This window comes from Cervus canadensis, chromosome 10 (genome assembly GCF_019320065.1).
Source record: "Cervus canadensis isolate Bull #8, Minnesota chromosome 10, ASM1932006v1, whole genome shotgun sequence".
Lineage (NCBI taxonomy): Eukaryota > Metazoa > Chordata > Mammalia > Artiodactyla > Cervidae > Cervus > Cervus canadensis.
Window position 1 is genome coordinate 67,512,248 of NC_057395.1, and position 7,895 is coordinate 67,520,142.

Below are 7,895 nucleotides of genomic sequence, written 5' to 3' on the forward strand. Positions count from 1 at the left end.
GCCAAGTTGAAAGAGAAATCTCACAAAGGGCTAAGTCACAGGTATTTATGAGTTCCTTCTTTCTGCATCATTCCACACAAAGTCACTGGCAGCAAGGGAATAAATAGGAAAGAGAGAAGCTGGAAGTATTCCTCCCATTCCTAAACTTTTCCTCAGTCAGAGTGGTGTGCCAAATGTGGTTTTTAAACTAGTAGCATCAGCCTCAACTGAGGATTTGGCAAAAGCACAAATTCTCAGACCCCACCCTAGACCTATCAGATCAGAACTCTGGAGGTGCAGCCTACCAATCTGTATTTCAAAAGCCCTCTGATGTTATTTTGATGAACAATCTGTCTGAGAAGCCTCATCACGAAGCATAGACTGGAAATTCGGGGTGTGTGTGTGTGTGGTGTTACACATCTTAAATATAGACTATTTTTATTTTTAAAAAGAGAGATGGGAAAAGGCAGATTCTTGATGATGTCTTCTGAGCAGTCATATCTTGGCCTATCTCTCCTCATTTATTCTAGAAGCAGGCCCTCCAGCCCTGACTGCTCACTGAAATCGCCTAGTTCAGTTCAGTTCAGTTGCTCAGTTGTGTCCAACTCTTTGTAACCCCATGAACTATAGCACACCAGGCTTCCCTGTCCATCACCAACTCCCAGAGCTTGCTCAAACTCATGTCCAATGAATCAGTGATGCCATCCAACCATCTCATCCTCTGTTGTCCCCTTCTCCTCCTCGTTCAATCTTTCCCGGCATCAGGATCTTTTCCAAGGAGTCAGTTCTTCACATCAGGTGGCCAAAGTATTGGAGTTTCAGCTCCAACATCAGTCCTTCTAATAAACACCCAGGACTGATTTCCTTTAGGATTGATTGATTGGATCTCCTTGCAGTCCAAGGGACTCTCAAGAGTCTTCTCCAACACCACAGTTCAAAAGCATCAGTTCTTCAGTGCTCACCTTTCTTTCTGATGGTCCAAAAATAACCTAGGAAACTTCATAAATACTCATGTCTCAGACCTAGCCTCATTGATTGGGATTTCATTTGTTTGGGGCATGTTGTGAGCATCAGGATTTCATTTATTTATTTATTTTTGGGGCTGTGCTGAGACTTCATCACTGCACGGGATTTTCTCTAGTTGCAGCGAGCTACTCTCTAATTGTAGCGAGCAGGCTTCTCATTGCAATGGCTTCTCTTGTTGTGGAGCATGAGCTCTAGAATGTCTTTAGCAGTGGCGTGCATGGGCTCAAAGTTGCAGCACCCAGGCGCTAGAGCACGGGCTCAATAGTTGTGGCACACGGGCTTAATAGCTCCATAGCATGTGACTCCCGGGCCAGGGAACAAGCCTGTGCCTTCTCACTGGCTGGCAGATTCTCTACCACTGAGTCACCAGGGAAGCCCCATGGGCAACTGGATTTTTTAAAAGCCTTCCAAGTGATTCTATAATGTACAGCTAAGGTGGAACACCATTGGTTCATTGGTTCTGAAAATATGGTTTCCAGATAAGCAGCATTGGCATCACTTGCCAGGAAGTGGCAAGATGCTCAGCAAATAATAGTTTGACACCAGCTCGCATTTCCACGCATAGATTTAAGAGGCCAGCTGTAAGCCCAGTTTATCTCCTGTGCATCTGACCCTCTGGCTACAAGTTGGAGGCTCCAATGGCCTCTTACTTGGGTTCAATAAGTGGTGGAGCAGCACACGGAACTCAGAGAAACATTTTGCTTACTAGGTCACCAGTTCATCATAAAAGGATGTAACTCATGGGAGATGCATAGACAATGCGTGGGGAGGGAGGGTGGCGCTCCCATGCCCTCTTCAGATGAGCCACTCTCCCCAGTCCTCACTAGTAACCAACCAGGAAGTTCGCTGGACCCTCTCCCTTTGGGTTTTTCTGAAGGCTTCATTACATAGGCATGATTGAGTAGCTCATTGACCACTGGTGACTGATCTCAATTTCCAGGCACTCTCTACTCCCTGGAGGTTGAGGGAGTGGTACTGAAGGTTCTAACCCTCTAACCACAGGTTAGTTTCCTTGGCAACCAGCTCCCATCTTCAGGGACTTTCCAAAGTCCCCTTATTCACATAACTAGACATTGTTATCACTTTCATCACTTAGGAAATTCCAAGGGGGTTAGCTCTGCTTCAGAAATGGGGATGAATATGAAATATATATATATTTCTTATTATACATCACAATATCACATTTAGCCACTTAGTTGACAAATAATTACTGGGTGCTCCTCTGGCCCAATTCCAGCAAAAGCTCTAAAAATAAAATGGTGAAGGAAAACAGGCATAGTTGTTTTCCTTGGAAAGTGTTCATCCTGTAGAGAAAATAAATATTAATCAAATAATCATCACACACATACACACAGTATGTCTATAATAAGTCCCGTAAGTGTCAGGAACACGAAACTGTGCCTATGGATGACAGGGAATGTGACCTAATGTAGGAGGAATGGCGTGGGTATCACAGATTTCTGAAGAAGCTGCTGTCGGAATCGATGTCTAAAGGATGAATAGAAGTTGAATAGGCATCGAGAAAACAAATCAAAAATTTTCCAAACATCTTGTGCAAAAGTCCTGTGGCAAATAGGAATGTCAAGGAACCAAAAATGATCAATGGGTGCTGTGTTCAGAAGAGGAAGGAGAGTATAGTTCAAGATTAATTTGGAAAGAAAGATAAAAAAGAGAAATAAAAAAGTTATGCCCTGTTGTCGCTGATGTTGTTGATGATGATGATGGCAGTAATGTGTGTGTGTGCGTGTTTGCTTGCTTGCTTGATATACTCCACTACAAATTTTTTCTTCCTTCTTTGAGGAACTTTCTCAAGATTAGTGTCAAACCACATATACCATGAAGAATGCTGAGAGACAGGCTGCACTGGTCACACTCAGACCATCCTGCCTATGGCATTATGGGAAGCTCAGTCTATTTGGGGATTTTTTTGGCCCTGCAGTATCTTAGTTCCCAGACCAGGGGTTGAACCTGCACCCCCTGCAGTAGAAGTGCAGAGTCTTAACCACTGGACCACCAGGGAAGTCCCTTAGTTTATTTGTTGAGCAATGGAGTGGCCCCAGCGTGGTGGGGTCCATGACTGCAAGGTCACACACCTTTCTCATTTCCTGTCTTGTGGGTTTCAACAGAGCACTTGGAGGTTGTATTACCGAATCACTGTGCTGGCCATTCTCTAGCTGCGACTGTGTCCTGAAAAACTCTGAATCTGGGAGAAAGATGATTTAAACCTGCTTTGTTTTCCACACAAAGTTCCGAAGGTATTTACGTATTTAGCCCCCGGTCCTTCGGCATCTGCAGTGACTGGCACTGCCGGCGTGTTTTCTTCCTAGATCATTTTTATTGCCAGTGTCCACTGTTGCTGGAAGACTTTCCAGGATCCTCATGCATATGGCTTTTGACGGAAAAATGTCTCCCTTGGCACCTTCTTGTAGGAACCACATATATCAAAACCAAGCTCCCAGACCACCCTTCCAGCCAAACATTCATAAATGTCCAGGAGGGAAAGAAGTTATGCAGGAAGACTATATCTCTTAATAAAATCTTGAAAGAGTTTCCATTTCATTTCTCATAAATCCTCTGTGAGTGAGCGTCGTACAATACTTTCTTAAGAGGCAAAATTGCCTCCAAATCTTTTCCTGGATCAAGACTACAGAATCATTTGTACTCGTCCAGCTCATCATAATCCATCTTTGGCTTGACAGTAGGAGACATAATTTTTTATTTCATTTATTATATTATTATTCAAGCTCATTTTTAATAAATAGGCTTTCACTTAACACAGCTTCTTCTTAATAGAAAAGTTGAATAAAGTTTAGCATTAATGTCACAACTTAGGCGCCTCTGTTCTATGTTTTTGCATTCCAGAAAGTGGTGGAAATTTGAGAGAGCTGGCATAGTATTGTAGGTAAGAATTCCAGGTAAACTCTGGAATTCAACAGACCCAGGTTAAGATCCAAACATCTCTATGTAATCTACAGCAAATAACTTTACCTCTCTGGCCATGTTCTGCTTTCCTCATCTATAGAATGGGAATAAGAGATCACTGAAACATTTAAAAAGATAATGACCTAAAAAGCTTAATGTAACATCTGGCACATCATATACACTTGTTAAGTTGTATTTTATTATTTCCTCATACCAGCTAATCTAATAATAGCCTCAGTTCCTTCTCTCTCATTATAGTAGTAGTTGCTATTTTTTTTTTTTTTGAGCGCATACTGTATGCTATGAACTGCCAAGCACTTTACATGGATTCTCTCATTAAATGTTTTCAGTACCTTTGGAAGAGAGGTGTGATTATCACTGCCATTTCACAGATGAGAAAGTGGAGAGGCAGAAGTCCTGATGCAAGTAGGAAGGAAGTGGAATTGCAGAACCCTGTTACGCCTGCTCTGTGCTGTGGGGAAAGGCAGAGTCGCGAGGCTGTCTAAAGTTCCTCAGTGAAGAATGAAGCTGGAGGACCTCTTTATGATGTTCTGTGATTACCCTCAAGGGCACACATCACATCTCAGACTTTGGAGCCAGGGCTTGGCCACTAGACCAGGCTTGCCCCAGAGGGTCATTTCACAATCCAATGAAACCCTGGAAAGTGCCTGGAATTCTGACTCCGTCAAATTTGCACTCAGAGAGGTTGAAGAGGTGCCTGACCTCCTACAATTGCTTTACGTGTTCTAACCTCCAGTTTCTTCATTTGTAAAATGGAGAAAGGAATGCTAACTAGCTCTCAGGGACCTTCTGGGGAGGCTGTCCTGTACTGCAGTTTAAGCATACATGTTCTGGAATCTGGTCACCTGAGGTTCACCCAGGACCACACGTCACTAGCGTTGTGACATTGGGAAGTTACTGGATCTTTCTCAGCCCCAGCTACTTCAGCAGTACCTTTGCTCTCACCAGCACTAGAGAACCAATGATATTGTTGCAATAACTCCAACAGAGTAAATATGACTGCAATGAGGGGCAAGGGCATATTTTTGCACGTTTTCCTTACGTGAGGAATTCTTCATCGTGCCCCAGTTACGATGTTTCAAGGAATGCCGTTAGTTCCAGTGATCCTAAATGACAATTCCTAAATCACCCAAAGCTCTGGCGCCACACTCGGCAGCTTCAGTTTCCAGGTAGGAGGGCCAGGGTGTGGTGAAGCTGGGGAAGCTTTTGGGTCCACAAACTCTAGCACAGCCCCTTAAGTGAAGCAATTTAGGACTCAGTCCTCAATGCTTCTTAGAGAACACAGCCTTCTGTTTATTCTCTGCTCAGTCAGAGGCTAGCAGATTTTCTTCTGTAAAGGACCAGATAGTAGCTATTTTAGGATTTGTGGACCAAGAGTCAATGTGTTCAACACTTCCAACATCTGTTCTCACCGAAGAGCCACCACCCAGCTTGACACGAACAGGCAGCAGGAAGAATTTGGTCTGTAGGTATAATTTGCCAGCCCCTGCCCCAGAGTATGGGGCTTCCCAGGTGTTGCTAGTGGTAAAGAACCTACCTGCCAATGCAGGAGAGACAGGGGTTCGATTCCTAGGTTGGGAAGCTCCCCTGGAGGAGGGCACGGCAACCTCCTCAAGCATTCTTGCCTGAAGGATCCCATGGAGCCCAGCATGTGTTACAGTTCATGGGGTTGCAGAGTCAGACACCGTTTAGTGACAGGACAACAATAATAATAACTGGTGGTTGCTCTGCACATGAAGTTTAGGATCCTGCCCTCAGAGTTCCTCATACCCTCCTTCTGATCCCAGGCTGGAAGACAGCTAGGAAAGGAGGAATACCAACCTCTAAATTAACTTCAACTCCAATCCATCAGCAGTCTTGCCTGAGGCTCCAAACCCAGTGGATGAATACACAATTTCCAATTTCCTCCAAGATCAGGAGGGAGAGAAGTAACAGATGATTGGGAAAACCAAGTGTGTTCCTGTCCAGACTGTGTGGGCAGGCCAAAGGGAGTTAATTCCTCGCAGAAAATGAACTCAGTCGAACCTTGTGGATTTGGAAATCAGCATGGAAGGGCTGACCTTATAGTGGCCCAGGCTCCTTCCAGAACAGTAGGTCCCAGAGACACACAAACACCTCTGGACTTCCAAACCTCCAGACCGAAAAACAAGCATCCCAGTATGCAGCAGTTCAGGCAGAATCCCCTAGGGCTTACTTCTGAGTGAAACAATTGTTATTTGTTTTTTAATTTATCCCACAAAAGTAAACACATGGGGCTGATAACTTGGTTTTTTGTAAGATAAAAACTTCAAAAAATTATCAATCTATATAAGGTAAAATTTAAAAGCATGTTTCTATACTTAATTTCTCTCACCAAAAATAATCATCATTGTCATTTTCTTCTGTGTCCTTCTAGAAGTCGTGTGTGCACAGAAATTTGCTGGATGTGTTTCCTAGAAATGCATTTCATTTTCACTAATGCAATAACACAATATTCACTTTAGGCAACTAGTTCTTTTGACTTAAATTATATCCTGGGACAATTGTCCACTTTTAACTCCAAATATCCACTACTATGACTTTTATCCTTTCCAGTATACCACTTGTTTCTTCCTCCCAATCTGTAGTGCTATTATTTATATTACTTAGAAATTAGACTAATGGACATTATCATCACCCAAGTAAGGATGAATGCTTTTAGATAGAGATAAATTTCTTAAAATGCAACAAATGCAGAGAAAAAGCTCTCCGTCACTCTCTAAATCAGTCCAGTGTTTCCCTGGACTCTCTTATCAAACACCATATTGCTTCTTACCCTTATTTCCCTATTTCTGTGGATACTTGTTTTTCATCTCTCATCTTACTCTAGGAACAACTTCCAGAATAGGTGACACAGCTATGAGGAGATAAGAGAGGACAAGACGCTTGCTTAAAGCTCTGGCCAGGGATCTTGTAGCTTGGAATCTTCCAGGTCACATTTGGCAATTCACAATGAGACTTGAAAGACTGTTTGTTGGGTGGGGAAGCAAACATTTATTTTCTCACAAAACCCACTCCATCCTAAATGTTACTATTTATTTTGAGAGTCAGTAAGGTCTCCAGTGGAGAACAGGAGGACTTCCAGAGAGCTGAAGACAAATAAAGAGTATCTGGATTTTTAGAAAGAGCAGACTCCTTGATGGTAGACCAGAAGGCCTGCTGTAGCTCATCAGAATTTGAGAGTATCTAAATGAAACACAGACTTGTGAGCACTTAGTTATAGAGGAACCAGCCTGAAGTCACCAAGATGATGCCATTCAATACCCCAGAAACCACATTCCTTTTTCTGGTGCAGTTTCCAGACTGGCAGACAAGGAAAATGCCAGGAACAAAGGTGATCAGGAGTTCAGCAAAGGCTTTTGCAAAACTCTTGAGTGTAGGATGGTATTTCATCTAGTTTTACTTATTCTCAGAAAATCTGGACATAGGTCATTCGTGGTGTACCTCAAGATTTGCTGAGATATTTATGGGACCTTGTGGATGACATACCATCAGGGAGAGGGGCACTGAGAATTCTACTCTTGAAAGAATGAAAAAGCCCTAGGTAGACTGAATTACTGGGAAGCCTATTATTAATACAAGACATGTGTTTTGGAGCTGATTAGTTCAGTTCAGTTTGGTTCAGTCACTCATTCATGTCTGACTCTTTGTGACCCCGTGGACTGCAGCATGCCAGGCCTCCCTGTCCATCACCAACTCCCAGAGCTTACTCAAACTCATGTCCATTTAGTTGATGATGCCATCCAACCATCTCATCCTCTGTCGTCCCTTTCTCCTCCTGCCCTCAATCTTTCCCAGCATCAGGGTCTTTTCCAATGAGTCAGTTCTTCACATCAGGTGGCCAAAGTACTGGAGCTTCAGCTTCAGCATCAGTTCTCCAATGAATATTCAGGACTGGTCTCCTTTAGAATGGACTGGTTGTATCTCCT

General features: G+C 43.2%; 1 non-coding gene across 1 annotated transcript; it reads right to left on the minus strand.

Annotated features, from left to right (window-relative positions):
• Nucleotides 1–2,952: 2,952 nt before the first annotated feature.
• On the minus strand, nucleotides 2,953–3,025 carry TRNAR-UCU. The gene has a single exon. It is a non-coding gene; the product is annotated as a tRNA-Arg (tRNA).
• Nucleotides 3,026–7,895: the final 4,870 nt, after the last annotated feature.